We start from the raw sequence: 18,470 nt of genomic DNA, 5'->3' as shown, positions 1-18,470 counted from the left end.
TTTTGTTTGGTTAATCGAATGCCAGATAATCAAATGCTGGATTGCATTGTTTAGCCAAACATCAGGACCTTGTGATCTAGCTGGATAATCCAAAATTCAGATAATCCAGTGCCAGAAAATTGAGGTTCCTGTGTATGTGGATTTCAGTAAGGCCTTTGATAAGTTTCCACATGGTAGGCCACTTGGGAAGGTTAGATCGCATGGAATCCAAGGGGAGCTGGCGAATTGGATACAAAATTGGCTTGATGCTAGGAAGGTGAGGGTAATAGTGGAAGGATGCTTGTTGGATTGCAAGTCTATAACTAGTGGGGTGCCTCAGGATATGGTGCTGGGCCCATTGCCATTTGTTATCTATATCAATGATTTGGATGAGAATGTAAAAGGCATGATTAGTAAGTTTGCAGATGACACTAAAATAGGAGGTATTGTGGACAGTGAGGAAGGTTATCAGATATTGCAGCAGGACCCGATCAGCTGGGGAAGTGGGCCGAGAAATTGCAAATGGAGTTTAATACAGATACCAATAAATGTGAGGTTTTGCATTTGGGAAAGCCAAATCAAGGTAGAGTTTCATGGTGAATGGTAGGGTCTTAAGGAATGTAGTGGAACAGATGGACCTTGGAGTTCAGGTGCATGATTCTCTGAAGGTAGACAGGACAGTGAAGAAGGCTTTTCACACACTGGCCTTCATCAGTCAGAGTACTGAGTATAGAAATTGGAAAGTTATGTTGCAGTTGTACAGGACATTGGTGAGGCCGCATTTGGAGTATTGTGTTCAATTTCGTGTTATAGGAAGAATGTTATTAAACTGGAAAGAGTGCAGAAGAAATCTACAAGGATGTTGCCTGTACTCAATGGTCTGAGTTATTAGATTAGATTCCTTACAGTATGGAAACAGGCCCTTTGGCCCAACAAGTCCACACCGATCCTCTGAAGAGTAACCCACCCGGGCCCATTCCCCTACATTTACCGCTGACTAATGCACCTGACACTGTGGGCAATTTAGCGTGGCCAATCCACCTGACCTGCACATCTTTGGATTGTGGCAGGAAATCCACGCAGGCATGGAGAGAATGTGCAAACTCTACACATGACAGTTGCCGAGGCAGGAATCAAACCCAGGTCCCTGGTGCTATGAGGCAGCAGTGCTAACCACTGAGCCACCATGCCGCCCAAAAGTGGTGTCAAACACAAACCCTGCAAATACAAACCTGCCACTTGCGAACCCAGAAGCCACACTCTAACCATCTGAGCTAACCGACCTACAGACAAGCTAGGACATTTTTCTTTAGAGCATAGGAGACTGAGGCGGGAGCCTTATAGTGGTTGTATAAGATCATGAGAGGCATAGATAGGATGAATGGACTCAATGTTTTTCCCCAAGGTTGTGGAATTGAGGACTAGAGGGCATCAGTTTAAGGTTAGAGGAGAAAGAATAAAAGAGAACCTGAAGGGTAACTTTTTTTACATGGAGGGTGGTACGAATATGGAATGAGCTGCCAGCGGATGTGGTGAGGCGGGTACATTAATGACGTTTAAAAAGCATTTGAACAAATATATAGATGGGAAAGGATTAGAAGGATATGGGCCAAGTGCAGGGAAATGGGATTAGCGTGGACTGATCAGCACGGACCAGTTTGAGCCAAAGGGCCTGTCTCTGTGTTGTAGGACTCTATGACTCTAACTTGCAAAGTCTCATTCAGTCAGCAACAGCAGTCTCCATTTCACTTTACTGTCTATGAACGGACCTGATGGACTGACCATGCCCAGGCCTGGACAGTCCCCAACAAGAAGTGTCCAGATCCTCAACTAGACGCTATCTATACCCCCATACGACCAGCTGTAAATAAATTCACAGGACTGGCCATAAACTCACTTTTCAGACTGCAAGGGAATGGACCCCATGTTGGATTAACTCCAAGCATACGCTTGACTGTGGCCAAACCCCCTGGTCAGAGGCTGTCCTTGACTTATAATGGCAGGACCCTCTGACTGACAGCTGCCTCCATGGGCTTCAGTGAGGACTATTCCCCTATACATTGCAACATGGATGCCTGTTTGCTGCACATACAGTGTATTTGTTGTGTAAACCTCTGGCACCTGAAGTGAGATTGACATAGCACAGCCAGATGTGTACCTTCTTGACTGAGTAGCAAAGCAAGCTGCTTTATTGTGTGGCTGTGCTTATTGACACACCAAGACAAGGTAATGCAAAGGAGAAAATGCTGGAAAACCTCAGCAGGTCTGGCAGCATCTGTAAGGAGAGAAAAGAGCTCAGATTTGACAAAGGGTCAGTTAGACTCGAAACGTCAGCTCTTTTCTCTCCTTACAGATGCTGCCAGCCCTGCTGAGATTTTCCAGCATTTTCTCTTTTGTTTTCAGATTCCAGCATCCGCAGTAATTTGCTTTTATAAGGTAATGCAAAGCATGCATTGGTGCAAGCACACAGTTAGACGCTAAGTGAGTGCTAAAAGACCAAGAAAGCAATCCTGTGATGCAGCCGGTCTAATCCATGAGCAAGAATCCTGTTCCTGTGTACAAAATGTCCCTTCTGCAGTCTTCCCAATGCAAGTTGCCGGTGTACCTGCAATACAATTCTGTGCTTCTAGAACTCACTACTGCTGCATCAAAACTTAGCCAAAAATCATTCCCCAAAAAGTAAATGGATATCATCCAAATAACTAGTCTTGTTGCCCATTGATATGATAAATAAGTCAGTGCAGTTCAGGAGCTGCCTTCTCACTGCAGCAGTCCACACCTCACCACCACAAACGCCAATCTCTGCCACCACTCAGTTTTGGCTGGGTCTTTAATCATTTATTAATCCAATTATCAGTCAACACTGTAGCATGACGTAGGATCGGAATCTTACATTTGCCTCCTGACTCTGCTCCAATGAGACTGCTGGCCACCACTTAATCCACAGAGTCCAGCTTCTGGTACATACAGATCTCAAGATGGCTCTGACTCAACTGGCCCTGAATACAGTGTGTCAGTACACATAACTTAAACAATAATAATTCAGGCACTTATACACTTAAGTTTAAATTAAGTTTAATGCACAGATTACAAATCTGATATGGGTCAGATCTGGTTTGTGTTCATTTCCACACTCCATCCGTTATACGCAGAGTATGGGCCTGAGTGTCCTAGTTGGAGCATTGTGTGAAGGTTGTTTCTTAGCAAGGGGAGAAAGAGACCAAGGACCAAACTGAGTAGTTGTGACTAGGAATCCCGAAGGCAGTGGTCCTGAGAACATTCTGCCACAAAAGGTTCAATAACCATATACTATCAAGAATCTTTCTGGATATCTCATCAAGCTAAAATCTAGAGTTGAGACGGGAATGACTGTAATTGAAGTCAAAGGCAATATTTGACCAAGTGTGGCATCAAGGAGCCCTAGTAAAATTGAAGTCAATGACAATCAGATAATTAGGAATAAATGCTCAATGGGCTATAGCCATGCTTGGTAAAAAGACTGGTTGCTTCGGTTGTTGAGGGCTATGGCAGCAATGTTGCAGGATTTTTTTAGGATAGTGTCCAAGGCTCATTTTAAGTTGCTTCATCAAAAATTTTTCCTCAACCATTATGTCAGAGTAGAGATATTCACTGATGATTGTAAAAGTAACATTAACAAATAATATTCAAGCAGTCCATGCCCATATGCAGAACTGTAAGGAAAACATTAAGGTTGGCTGATAAATGGTAAGTAATGTTTGTGTCACACCAGTTGGTTAGATCTCACAGAATACAGGGAGAACAAGCCATTTGGATACAGAACTGGCTCAAAAGGAGAAGACAGAGGGTGGTGGTGGAGGGCTGTTTTTCAGACTGGAGGCCTGTGACCAGTGGAGTGCCACAAGGATCAGTGCTGGGCCCTCTACTTTTGGTCATTTACATAAATGATTTGGATGCGAGCAGATGACACCAAAATTGGAGGTGTAGTGGACAGCGAAGAGGGTTACCTCAGAATACAACAGGATCTGGACCAGATGGGCCAATGGGCTGAGAAGTGGCAGATGGAGTTTAATTCAGATAAATGCGAGGTGCTGCGTTTTGGAAATCAAATCTTAGCAGGACTTATACACTTAATGGTAAGGTCCTAGGGAGTGTTGCTGAACAAAGTGACCTTGGAGCGCATGTTTATAACTCCTTGAAAGTGGAGTCGCAGGTAGATAGAATAGCGAAGAAGGTGTTTGGTATGCTTTCCTTTATTGGTCAGAGTACTGAGTACAGGAATTGGGATGTCATGTTGCGGCTGTACAGGACATTGATTAGGCCACTGTTGGAATATTGCGTGCAATTCTGGTCTCCTTCCTATTAGAAGGATATTGTGAAACTTGAAAGGGCTCAGAGAAGATTTACAAGGATGTTGCCAGGGTTGGAGGATCTGAGCTATAGGGAGAGGCTGAATAGGCTGGGGCTGTTTTCCCTGGAGCGTCGGAGGTTGAGTGCTGACCTGATAGAGGTTTACAAAATTATGAGGGGCATGGATAGGAAAAAAAGACAAAGTCTTTTCCCTGGGGTCGGGGAGTCCAGAACTAGAGGGCATAGGTTTAGGGTGAGAGGGGAAAGATATAAAAGGGACCTACAGGGCAACTTTTCCATGCAGAGGGTGGTAAGTGTGTGGAATGAGCTGCCAGAGGAAGTGGTGGAGGCTGGTACAATTGCAAAATTCAAGAGGCATTTGGATGGCTATATGAATATGAAGGCTTTGGAGGGATATGGGCCGGGTGATGGCAGATGGGACTAGATTGGGTTGGGATATCTGGTCAGCATAGATGGGGTGGACTGTACATCTCTATGACTCTATGACTCTAAGTGCCAAGCAGTGACCATTTTCAACAAGACTTTAACTATAATGTCTTAACATTCAATGATGATAATGTCACAGTGTTAATTACAATCTCCAAATCCCCACCAACATTCTGGAAGTTACCAATAATTTGAAAGTTAATTACAGTGCCCACATGAGTATTATGTCTGCAAAAGCGAGCCAGAAGCTGGGAATTAAGCCAAGAACAACTACCTCCAAGTTATGACACCTGGTCACCATCTACACGACATAAATCAAGAGATGGAATATCTTCCACTTGCCTGGATAAGTGTGGCTCCGCCAACGCTCAAGAATCTCAGCATCATCCAGGAAAAAGTAACCTGCTTGATTGGTACTCTGTCCACCCTCTTAAACATTTTAAAGAAAAATTCACAGGATGTGGGAATTGCTGATCAGGTCAGCATTTGCTGCCTATCAATAATTGCCCTTGAAAAATTGGTGGTGAATGTTTTTTGACTGCTTAGAAAAATATGCCCATATCAAATACTAAATTGCAACTTAATCAGCTGTTTTTTAATGTTGGAATTTTAAAAGGCAGCTTTTAAATGAAACAAAGGGCGGCACGGTGGCACAGTGGTTAGCACTGCTGCCTCACAGCGCCAGAGACCTGGGTTCAAATCCCGCCTCAGGCGACTGTCTGTGTGGAGTTTGCACGTTCTCCCCGTGTCTGCGTGGGTTTCCTCCGGGTGCTCCGGTTTCCTCCCACAGTCCAAAGATGTGCGGGTCAGGTGAATTGGCCATGCTAAATTGCCCGTAGTGTTAGGTAACGGGTAAATGTAGGGGTATGGGTGGGTTGCGCTTCGGCGGGTCGGTGTGGACTTGTTGGGCCGAAGGGCCTGTTTCCACACTGTAAATCTAATCTAATCTAATCTAATCTAATCTAATCTAAAAGAACATTGATTAAAACCTCAGATGATCAAAACTAGTTTTTGTGCCCCATAGCATCTCCTTGGTTTGGAGACAGATATATTCACAGAGACAATGACCTCCTGGAATTGTGAGAATGGACGTTTCAGGCAAAAGCCCTTCATCAGGAAACGTGGATTCTCCTGCTCCTTGGTTGTTGCCTGACCTGCTGTGCTTTTCCAGCACCACACTCTTGATTCTGATCTCCAGCATCTGCAGTCCTCATTTTCTCCTGAAAGTGTGAACTGACTCCTGTCTAGTCCATCAAAGTGGGGGCTGGATCATTCAAGTCACTGCAGCTATCACAATGACTAAGGGAAGCTGATCAGCTTCCTTTTAAAATATACAACATGGAGAGAGCTCATGTGACCCAGCTCTTCATTTGTGTGACTGCTGGATTTGAACTCACAAACAGAAGTGGCCAATAGCATAATGGCCTTGCTGCCTGCTTGCCATCCCCACATCTCTCCCTGCTGCAAGCAGAAAATTTTAATCGGAGATTTCAACTCAGCAACAGTGATTGCAGATTTTTAAAAAACAGAAAGAAAAGCAGAAATTTCTGAAGAGACTCAGCAGATCTGGCAGCATTTATGGAGAGATTCTTCAGAACGTTCCAGACCCGAAACATCAACTCTGCTGTCACTTCACAGATGCTGTCGGACTTGCAGAATTTATCCAAGAATTTCTGTTTTTGTTACAGAATTTAAAAATTGTGAAGTGCAGAAGGAGGCAATTCAGCCCATCACATTTGTATTAGCTCTCAGAAGGAGCATCATGACTTAGTGTCATCCTTCTATCTTCTCTGTGTTAAAAAGAAAGGTAAAGGCACCATAGTCCCACTGTCTCATTAAACAGAGATAACTGATGATGGTTTAACAGTTAAGGTGAGGGGAGAGATTGAAAAGGAAAATCCATCATGGCAACCTCAGATGGTTCAGGAATTGTACCCATGCTGTTGGCAATACCTTACAGCGCAAACCAGCCTTCTAGTTAACTGAGCAAACCAACCTTCTATGACCCACTGGTCCACTCCCAAAGATCATCCCAGATCCCCACGACATCTTCCCTTGTATTCAGAGAAGGTGCAACACTTGCTCATTTACCTGCTCCTTCCTCAATATCTAAAGCGCCAGACACACCTGTCCTGGTAAAGCAGTGATTTATCAGCATTTTGTTCAACCTAGCCTATTGTATTTGCTACTCATAGTGCATTCACTTCTGCATTGGGGAGACGAAACACAGACTGGGTGGTTGTTTCAGAGAACACCTCTGGGACACCTGGACCAACCAATCCAACCACCCCGTGGCTCAACACTTCAACTCCTCCTCCCACTCCACCAAGGACAGGCAGGTCCTTGGACTCCTCCGTCGCCAGACCATAGCAATATGACGGCTGGAGGAAGAGCGCCCCATCTTCCGCCTAGGAACCCTCCAACCACAAGGGATGAACTCAGATTTCTCCAGTTTCCTCATTTCCCCTCCCCCCACCTTAACTCAGTCCCAACCCTTGAACTCAGCACCACCTTCCTAACCTGCAATCTTCTTCCTGACCTCTCCGCGCCCACCCCCACTCCCGCCTACCACCCTCACCTTAATCTCCTTCCACCTATCGCATTTCCTCCCCCAAGACCCTCTTCCCTACCTTTTATCTCAGCCTGCATGGCACACTCTCCTCATTCCTGAAGAAGGGCTTATGCCCGAAACGTGGATTCTCCTGCTTCTTGGATGCTGCCTGACCTGCTGTGCTTTTCCATCAACACATTTTCAGCTCTGATCTCCAGCATCTGCAGACCTCACTTTCTCCTTATTCCAGAGGAGGCCAATGCAAGCTGGACAAACTGCACCTCACCTTCCACATAAGGACCTTACCACTTTTTTGGATCCAATATTGAACCTAACATTTAAAAAATATGAACACCTCTGTCTATGTCCATTCCTTGCACACCCCAATCCTGTTGTGAAATGGTTTCGTTTTAGCACAGCCAATCCATTTTCAACTACCCTGTTCTGATCTATTTTGCTTCTCTTCTCCTGTGGATTACTCTGCCTTCCCTTTCTTTTCTCTTTCTCTCTAGGTTTCCTCTCCACTCTCTCCTTTTCATCTTCACCACCCCTGTCATCAACACATATGCCACCTTATCCTGGCTGCTGTAATTTCTGAAGATGGGTCACTGGACTGAAAATATTAACTCAGTTTTCTGTTCACAAGTTGCTCCAGCAGTTTCTTTTCTGTTGTTTGTCAGTTCCACTGAGATTTTCCTGCTTGCCCTGGAACATATCCCAGAAAAACTCCGAATTGGGCAGCATCATGTCAGGTTTCCAACATTCCTGTATTTTTCCAGGATTAAGCTTGCATATAACCCTGCCTCCCTGCCCACCCACTTGGCAGCTCTGAGAGACTAAAGTCTGCTGCTTCTGATTAAACCAAAGATAACCCAGATTTCCTTTGCCAGATCTTATGTAGCCATTAAAAATGCCTGTTCTCTCAGGCCTGTAGCTGAGTCTCTGGTCTTTCCAAACACAGTGCTCAACAGCTTCTGGATCTTTGGACAATCTGAATGAAAACGTTTCCTCAAGCCATGTCTAAAAATTCTTCTCCTGCCTCAGGATTCTCTGTGTGGCACAGACCTGGAAACAGGCCAGAGTGTTGTAGCTGTAGGCTCCCAGCCAATATCCGAAAAGGAAATTGAGTCAGAAAACTGAGAACACTGTTGTGTCCCTTATGAAGCTTTACTCCCTGTCCCAGGAAAACCTCAGATATCTTACATACAGAAGTAGAAAATGCCGGAAACAATTATTCATTGCATGAGACCAGTAGCCATTTTGGTATTCCTGGAGGTATTACAGACTTTCCTATTCTGTCTTTAGCTCATTTATATCATGTTTTTGCTGTTTTAAGAGTCTGCAATGAGCATACAGAAATTCCTGCATGCTTTCCTCATCCAAATTAAACAAAGGATTAGCCAAAAGTTTCAATGAATCACAGTCATAGAGATGTACAGCACAGAAACAGACCCTTCGGTCCAACTTGTCCATGCTGACCAGATTTTCCAATGCAGCACCCAGCCCACATCCTTCCATACCCTTCCTATTCATATGACCATCCAGATGCCTCTTAAATGTTTCAATTGTACTAGCCTCCACCACTTCTTCTGGCAGCTCATTCCACACATGCACACACCCCTGTGTGAAACCCTTCCCCTCTTTTGTATCTTTCTCCTCTCACTATAATACCTCTTGTTCTGGACTCTCCCACACCAGGGAAAAGACTTTGAATGTTTATCATATCCATGCCCTCATGATTTTATAAACCTCCAGGGAAAACAGCCCCACCCAATGCAACCTCTCCCTCTAGCTCCAACCCTGGCAACATCCTTGTAAATCTTTTCTGAACCCTTTCGAGTTTCACAACATCCTTTCAATAGGAAGGAGACCAGAATTGCATGCAATATTCCAACAGTGGCCTTTCCAATGTCCTGTACAGCCACAACATGACCTCCCAACTCCTGTACTCAATACTCTGACCAATAAAGGAAAGCATGCCAAATGCCTTCTTCACTATCCTATCTACCTAAGACTCTATTTCCAGCTATGAATCTGCACTCCAAGGTCTCTTTGTTCAGCAACACTCCCTAGGACATTACCATTAGGTGTATAAGTCCTGCTAAGATCTGCTTTCCCAAAATGCAGCACCTCACATTTATCTGAATTAAACTCCATCTGCTACTTCTCAGCCCATTGGCCCATCTGATCAAAATCCCGTTGTACTCTGAGGTAACCTTCTTCGTTGTCCACTACACCTTCAATTTTGGTGTCATCTGCAAAGTTACTAACTGTACCTCTTATGCTCACATCCAAATCATTTATATAAATGATGGAAAGGAGTGGACCCAGCACCGATCCTTGTGGCACTCCACTGGTCACAGGCCTCCAGTTTGAAAAATAGCCCTGCACCACCACCCTCTGTCTACTGCCGTCGAGACAGCTCTGAATCCAAATAGCTAGTTCTCTCTGTATTCCGTGAGATCTAACCTTCCTAACCAGTCTCCCATCGGGAACCTTGCCAAACGCCTTACTGAAGTCCATATAGGTCAAGTCTGCCCTCATCAATCCTCTTTGTTACTTCTTCAAAATACTCAAGTTGTGAGACATGATTTCCCACACACAAAGCCATGTTGACTATCCCTAATTGTTCTTGCCTTTCCAAATACATGTAAATCCTGTCCTTCAGGATTCCCTCCAACAACATGCCTACCACTGACCTTAGGCTCACCAGTCTGTTGTTTCCTGGCTTGTCCTTAACACCTTTCTTAAACAGTGGCACCACATTTACTAACCTCCAGTCTTCCAGCACAGAAGATGATACAAATATCTCTGCAAGGGGCCCAACAATCATTTCCCTAGCTTCCCACAGAGTTCTAGGGTACACCTCATCACGTCCTGGGGATTTTTCCACTTTTATGCATTTCTAGAAATCCAGCACTTCCTCATTTGTAATATGGACATTTTTCTGGGTATCACCATCTATTTCCCGACATTATGTTTCTTCCATATTCTTCTCCACAGTAAATACTGATGCAAAATACTCGTTTAGTATCTCCCCATTTTCTGTGGTTAAGCTGCCAGTCCAGTCCATCCTTGAGCCATGTTTCTGAAATTGGTGTGATATCCTAGTCCCATGTTCTGAACCATACTCTGAGTTCATCTCTTTTCCCTGTTAGGCCTCTTGCATTGAAATGAATGCAGTTTAATTTATCAGTCCTACCTTGTTCTCTGTTCCTGCCTGCCCTGACTGACTTGCTTCTGTTCTCAACTGTGCCAGTCTCAGATAGATCTCTTTCCTCACTATCACTCTGGGTCCCAACCCCCCACCTTACTAGTTTAAATCCTCCCGAGTAGCTTTAGCAAATCTCCTGCCAGTATATTAGTCCCCTTCCAATTCAGGTGCAATCCGTCCTTCTTGTACAGATCACTTCCACCCCAGAAGAGATTCCAATGATCCAGAAATGTGGATCCTTCTCCCATAGACCAGCTCCTTAGCCATGCATTCATCTGCTCTGTCCTCCTATTCCTGACCACACTAACACATACACCAGGAGTAATCCAGATATTATCACTCTCGAGGACCTCCTTTTTAAATTCCTGCCTAACTTTTGATATTTTCCCTTCGGAATCTCATCCTGTTCCCTTCCTATGTTATTGGTACCAATGTGTACAATGACCTCCTGCTGGCCCCTCTCCCCCGTGAGAACATTCTGCACCCTCTCTGAGACATCCTTGATCCTGGCACCAGGGAGGCAACACACCATTCTGATTTTTCGCTGCTGGCCACAGAAGCATCTGTCTGTGCCTAGGACTAGAGAGTCCCCTAACACAATTGATCTCTTGGAACCTGATGTAACCCTCATTGCGTTAGAGCCAGTCTCAATACCAGAAACTTGGCTGCACGTGATATATACCCCTGTGTGTCCATCACACCCTATATTTTTCAAAACAGCATACCTGTTTGAAATGGGGATAGCCACAGAAGACTCTTACACTACCTACCTACCTACCTCTCTTCCCTTTCCTATAGTTAACCCACTTATGGAACTGTATCTGCAAACTTTTTCCCTTCCTATAACTGCCATCTATCATATCCCCTTGTTCTTGTAAATTCCTCATTGCCTCTAACTATCGCTCCAACCAATCCATTTGATCTGATAGTATTCGCAACCAATGGCATTTATTACAATATAATCCTCAGTAACATGTATACGCTTCCCAAACTCCCAATTAGTTCCAAAGCAAAAAATGTTGCCCTAACTTTGATCCATAAACCCATATTTGACTATTTGCAGTTGTGTAAATCGAGTGATAATAACTTAGTAGACATAGAAATAAAAGTGGGCAAAAGTGAGGACTGCAGATGCTGGAAAACTAGAGTCTAGATTAGAGTGGTGCTGGAAAAGCACAGCAGGTCAGGCAGCATCCGAGGAGCAGGAAAATTGATGTTTCGGCAAAAGCCGTTCATCAGGACTGTAGGCAGGGTGCCTCTAGGGTGGAGGGATAAATGGGAGTGGTGGGGAGAAGAGCTGGGGAGAAGGTAGCAAAGAGTACAATAGGTGAATGGGGGTGGGGATGGAGGTGAAATGTCAGAGAGGGGGGTGGGGGAAGGTAGCAAAGAGTACAATGGTTGGATGGAGGTGGGGATGAAGGCGATAGGTCAGGGGGGAGGGGGGAGCGGATAGGTGGAAGGGAGATTAGCAGGTAGGACAGGTCATGAGGGCGGCATGGGCGGCACAGTGGACGGCACAGTGGCACAGTGGTTAGCACTGCTGCCTCACAGCGCCTGAGACCCGGGTTCAATTCCCGACTCAGACGACTGACTGTGTGGAGTTTGCACGTTCTCCCCGTGTCTGCGTGGGTTTCCTCCGGGTGCTCCGGTTTCCTCCCACAGTCCAAAGATGTGCGGGTCAGGTGAATTGGCCAAGCTAAATTGCCCGTAGTGTTAGATAGGGGTAAAAATGTAGGGGTCTGGGTGGGTTGCGCTTCGGCGGGTCGGTGTGGATTTGTTGGGACGAAGGGCCTGTTTCCACACTGTAAATCTAATCTAATCTAATCTAATGAGGACGGTGCTGAGCTGGAAGTTTGGAACTGGGGTACGGTGTGGGGGAAAATGAGGACTTGTATAGGATGGCATTACTTCAGTTTCTCCTGTTTTCCCAGTTCCATATATTCAAAGGATTAAAAATTGGTTTGCCTCTAATGACAGATATGGGTCATGAGATCATGGTGATGAGCCCAGGCCCAATCATATTAATGCAGACAGCAAGTCATTTTGTGCTACTTCATCATTTTGATGATTGCAAAATTCAGCCGGACATAGTCCATGCTATTGAATACTGAAGCAGGGTCCCAAAAACATAGAATAGAATTATAGAATCCCTACAATGTGGAAGCAGGCCATTCGGTCCATCAAGTCTACAACGGCCCTCCAAGGAGAATCCAACTCAGATTGACACCACGACTCTACCCGATGGAACTAGTAGCATGGAAATGGCTTCCAATTAGCTGTCTACGGGTACTGTGATCATGTTTTTTCTTATTGAATCACAACAGTGTGGAAAATGGCCCTTCGGCTCAACAAGTCCACACCGACCCTCCAAGAGTATTCCACCCAAACCCATTCCCCATTACTCTACATTTACCCCTGACTATTGCAAGTAACCCACACATCCCTGGATACTATGGTCAATTTAGCATGGCCAATTCACCCCAACCTGCATGTCTTTGAATTGTGGGAGGAAACCCGAGTTTTATAATGTATCCCCTACATTTTTGTAAGTGTCAGTTCTTGATCTTCCCATATATTCACTCCGTATGCATTTAACTTTAATTTGCTAGCTAATAGCTGCTCATTCAACTACGGGACAATAGATGGGAGACCATCTAGAATCATTCTCGAATGAATTCTAGGTATTGATTAAAGTTTAATCAGCAAATTGTCAGAATTGAAAATTCAGGAAATGCCTTAATTTACATGAAGTTATGGAAGGATGTGAGTTTTTCATGATTAATACTCCTGAAACGATCTTGGGAATGGGAGGGATTAGACAATTTCCTTCAGACCTTTGCAGGGATTCATGTACATGGCTCACACCATATTCAAAGATGTAAAAATAAACTTGAAGATGAGCGTCCATGCCACTGAATATCTTGGGATTCATCAATTTGTATGCAAGGTTCTTCTTGTTTTGTTACAAGCATTAATACAGACTACAATCCCTCAAATTGTGGGTTAATATTGGAAATCCATCTAATTCAGATATGTCACAGATGACAAAGTAATTTTAATTTCAAAGTGGAGGGTGGGGAGAATGTCTTTATTTCTAAGACTTTCCCATCCAGATATCTAAAGAAACAAATTAGAAACTGCTTGGAACCATAAAGTTTGCATCTGATTCAGGTACCCTCAATACACTAGTTCTATTTGCAAGCACTATTCTAAAGCAGCTGTGATGTAGAAGTGATAGTCTGTCAACTGCTAAATTTGGGAGAGGCAAAATATTTCCATGTTTAAGTGTGCTGCCAAAGAAATGACACCCAGGAATCAGTCTGGTAAACATATATGGCAAGTACGAGTTCTAGCTAGCACACGTCCGCACAAAAGCAGTGTACTTCTGTCAAAGAGGTTCTACATTCATTGTATGGAAGCTGCTGACTTCTTCCAATGCAAGTGGTTGTCAGGCAAAGGGCACCGAATGAAGCAAAGGCAATAAAAGAGACTTACCAGATTCTTGGATGTGGTGTCTACGGTGTTGGCAGGATGAGAGGCCATATCTCCACTGGGGACCAACTGGTTCTCAGGAAACATCCTTAGAAGAGTGGGTCAGGCAGCATCCGTGGAGGAAGAGCAAACTAACGTTTCAAGTCTAGATGACTCTTCATCAAAGGTGATGTGAAGTGTGGAGGGGGTGACATTTATGCCATAGTTGGGGGGGGTAGTTGGAGTGCTGGGAGTGAGAGTGCAGATTAAGTGATTGGAATGTGAGAATGGCAGAACAATCGTGTATCTAATTGTCAAACAGGAAAGAACAGAAAGTCCGACTGGAGTTGGGGGAGAGAAGAGAGGGCATGGTGACAGAGAATGCATCAAATAAAGCCAGAAGAAAGGGAAGGAACTGGAGTGGGTTCACAACCTGATGGTGTTGAACTCAATATTACGTCCAGAAGGTTTAAAGTGTCTGAAGATGAGACATTGTTCCTCCAGTTGACACCGTGATTAGCTAGATCATTGCAGCATGCCGAGGACAGACAAGTGAGCATGTGAGCAGGATGCTGTGATAAAATAACTGGCTACTGGAAGATCCTGGTCATGCTGCACACTGACTGGTGGAGTTCTGCAAAGCGGTCACCCAGTCTGCGTTTGGTTTCTCCAATGTAGAGTAGGCCACGTTGTGGGTAGCGAATGCAATTGCCTAGAACAGAAGAGGTACAGATGCTACTTCACCAGGAAAGACTGTTTAGGTCCTTAGATGATGAGCAGGGAGGAGGTGAAGGGGCAGGTGTATCACCTTTTGCAGTTACATTGGAAAGTGCTGTGGCAAAGGGGGTGATGGTGGTTGAGGAATATCCTACGTCGCCTTCCCCTTTCTGCGTCTCCCCCACTCCTGTCACTCAGAGCCGATCCCTGAACATCCCTTAGGACACATCCCTTCCCAACAATCAGAAGCTATCCCTTTCTGTTCCGCAGACATCACTCTTCCTAACCCCAGCCCATGCTGTATTTTCACCATACCTCCTTACTCGAAACATTAGTTTTCTATTTCTCCATGGATGCTGCCTGGCCCACTGTTCTGAGAACCAATTGGTCCCAAATGGAGATATGGCCTCTCACCCTGTCAACATTCCAGACGAAGGCCTTTAGCACGACATCCAAGAATCTGGAGGTCTCTTTTACTCTCTATTATTGTATAAATGCTGCCCCCTCCACACTTCATGACCACTCTTATGACGAGTCACCTAGATACAAAACATTAGCTTACTCTCTCTTCATGGATATTGCCTCACCCACTATGATTTCCAGCATTTTTGTTTTCAGTACTGATTCCAGCATCTGCAGTAACTTGCATCTTTCCTTAGAAACTTCCTGATGTCAAGGGTCCAATTTGCAAAGGCTCGTTCTGAGGACCTGACAACAGCAGCAGAAGACGTATAATGACCTCAGGTGGGCCATCAAGTTCAGCAAATAGGCAGCCACAATACAACTTCTCCATAGATGGAAGAAATAATTAGACTTAGTAATAAGCGTGCGACAACGATGAAGACTGTACTGCCAACATGGGATTTTGGCAGAGCAATTAAGAGGGAAATATTGCTAGTTATTAAAGTGTCGCCATCAGTGAGCCAAGAGATAGACATGGCTCGAACATTCTTCAATCATAGTGGGGGAACAGAAATGGAAAGATAAGAGTAATTAAGCAGAACAGGGCTGAAGAGAGAATGGAAACATATTGAATAGAAAAGACAAATTTAGGGTAAGGAAGTAGAGCAGGAATTGTAAATGTAACCAAAAGAGGAGAAGTTGGCTTTGGCGATTGAGTGTCAAACTTGTAAATTCCAGAAACAATCTTTGAGAACGGAGAATAACAGTGAAGAGCAGAGCCAAGTGGACTTAACGTGGACATTACCTCTATTCTACTACTCTTTAGTTCTTTCCTCTGCTTCTGCTCTGCTCCTTCCTCTCCTCTCTCCATTTCTGCTTCCTTGAGTAGTTGTTGGAGAACTACCAAAATCTCTCTACTTGAAAATTAAATGGAGTGATAATTTGAAATTAATTACCTAATATCTGAGGCTACGCTGCCATTTACTCTCTCTTGTTTCTAGACAGTCCCTCAGGATCAAAGATGGCTTTCTTCCACTTCAGATTTGGGGGTCCTGAGGTGGCTAAATGGTTGAGTAAATGGAGCCACATAGCCAGCCACAGCTGAGGAAGGCAATTGTTACTGAAGTGGGTGTGTAGGAGACTCGGGCTTTCACACCTTCTTTTTACTGTTTGCATTTGGTGTCCATTTGGACCTGTTGAAGTCTTTAAAGATTATTGGCACATTCACAGTTGCCTCTTCTCAATTTGTGTGGTCTTGGGCTGGAGATTCCCATGAATTCTTGGAGATATTGTGGTTTTTAAGGAACATTTGAGGCCACCTTTCTTCTGCTCGTCTGACAACCACTCGCTGATGAAGCTCGGAGAACTACCAAAAGACCAACAAATGTAGGCTGCTAGTGAGAACTGTCTGAGAGTTACCTGTCGAGAGAAGGCATTTGCCCAGAGAAGAAACATTGACACAGACCTGGAAAGCATATCTACAGAGGAAAGAAGGTTTGACAGCTGGCTGGTTTTAAAATCTGAATTTTTCAGTAAATCTTAATCGCACCGGTATTGCAGAGGGGAAGGTAAAAGATAGGTTAGAGAAATGAGTTGCAAATTGCTGTTAATTAATTATTCTCGTTAGACTTTTAAAAAAAAGTTAAAAGTTTTTATTTTAAATTGTGACTTTTGGGAATAGTTCTTTGCCTCTCAAATTTTAACAGATTACAGCATGGGTTAGATCATTTCCCTCCCCAAGTGGAAAATGAGGTGTTGTTCTTCCAACTTGCACTGAGCTTCACTGGAGCACAGTAGCAAGCCTGAGACAGAGATATTGGCCAGGGAATAGGGTGGTGTATTAAAGTGGCAGGCAGCTGGAAGCTCAGGGCCTTTTTTTGCAGGCATCAGAGACTCCCAGACAGCAGTCACCCAGTCGACACCCAATGTAGAGAGGACCACATTGTGAGCAGCGAATGCAATAGACTAGATTGCGTGAAGTGCAGGAAAAGTGCTGCTTCAACTGGAAGGTATGTGTAGGCCCTTGGATACTGAGGAGGGGGAGGTAAATGGGCAGCTGTTACACCTTTGGTGGTTGCAGGGGAAGGTGCCATGAAGCTGTTGGGGGGGTGTTGGGATTGAAGCAAGAGTGGAACCAGGGCGTCATGGAGGAATGGTCCCTGTAAAAGGCAGGTAAGGGAGGGGAGGGGAATACGTGTCTGTTGTGGCATCTCGCTCAAGGTGATGGAAATGGCAGCTGATTAGATTAGATTAGTTACAGTGTGGAAACAGGCCCTTCGGCCCAACAAGTCCACATCGACCCGCCAAAGTGCAACCCACCCATACCCCTACATCTACCCCTTACCTAACACTACGGGCAATTGAGCATGGCCAATTCACCTAACCTGCACATTTTTGGATGGTGGGAGGAAACCGGAGCACCCGGAGGAAACCCACGAGACACAGTGAGAATGTGCAAACTCCTCACAGACAGTTGCCTGAGGCGGGAATTGAACCCAGGTCTCTGGTGCTGTGAAGCAGCAGTGCTAACCACTGTGTCGCCCCTATGATCTTCTGGATGTGGATGCTGGTGGTAAGGACAAGGGGAAGCCTATTGCTGTTGCTGGAAGGTGGAAGTCTAGGAGAGTCCAGTTGAGGGCCCTGTGAACAATGGGGCTGGGGAATCCTTGGTTGAGGAAAAAGATGGACATTTCAGAAGCTCCCTTGTTGAAGTTGGCCTAGAACATAAGTGACAGAGATGGAGGAACTGGGAGAATGGATTGGAGTCTTTACAGGAAATTGGGCTCGAAAATACATAGTCCAGATAGCTGTGGGAGTCGGTGGGTTTATAGTGGATAATAGTGGCCAGTCTATCTCCAGAAAGATGTCAAGGGAGGAGCCAGGGATAGACTAGATGAAAGCAAGGGCAGGAAGGAAATTGGAAGTGAAATTGATGAACTTTTCCAATTCCGGATGTGAGAGAGAAGCAGCACCGATGATATTATTGATATTTTGGGGAAAGAGCTGTGGGTGGGGGCTGGTATAGGCCTGGAACAAGGAATGTTCCACATACCCCATGAAGAGACAGGCATAACTGGGGCCCATGTGAGTAGCCATGGCCACCCTTCTGACCTGATGAAAATGGGAGCAGTTGGAACAGAAGTTGTTGAAGGTGAAGATGAACTTGGCCAAGCAGAGAAGTGTGGTGGTGGGTGGGGACACTTCAGGCCTTTTCTCCTGGAAGAAGCAGAGAGCCTTGAGGTCATCCTGGCGGGGGATGGACGAGTAAAGGGATTGCATGTCAGTGGTAAAAAAGGAGGCGGCTGGAGCCTGCAAACTGGAAATTCCAAAACTGGCTTAACGTTTCAGAGGAATCACGGA

Source organism: Hemiscyllium ocellatum, chromosome 5, assembly GCF_020745735.1.
Source record: "Hemiscyllium ocellatum isolate sHemOce1 chromosome 5, sHemOce1.pat.X.cur, whole genome shotgun sequence".
NCBI lineage: Eukaryota > Metazoa > Chordata > Chondrichthyes > Orectolobiformes > Hemiscylliidae > Hemiscyllium > Hemiscyllium ocellatum.
Note: the sequence above shows the minus strand (reverse complement) of the source record.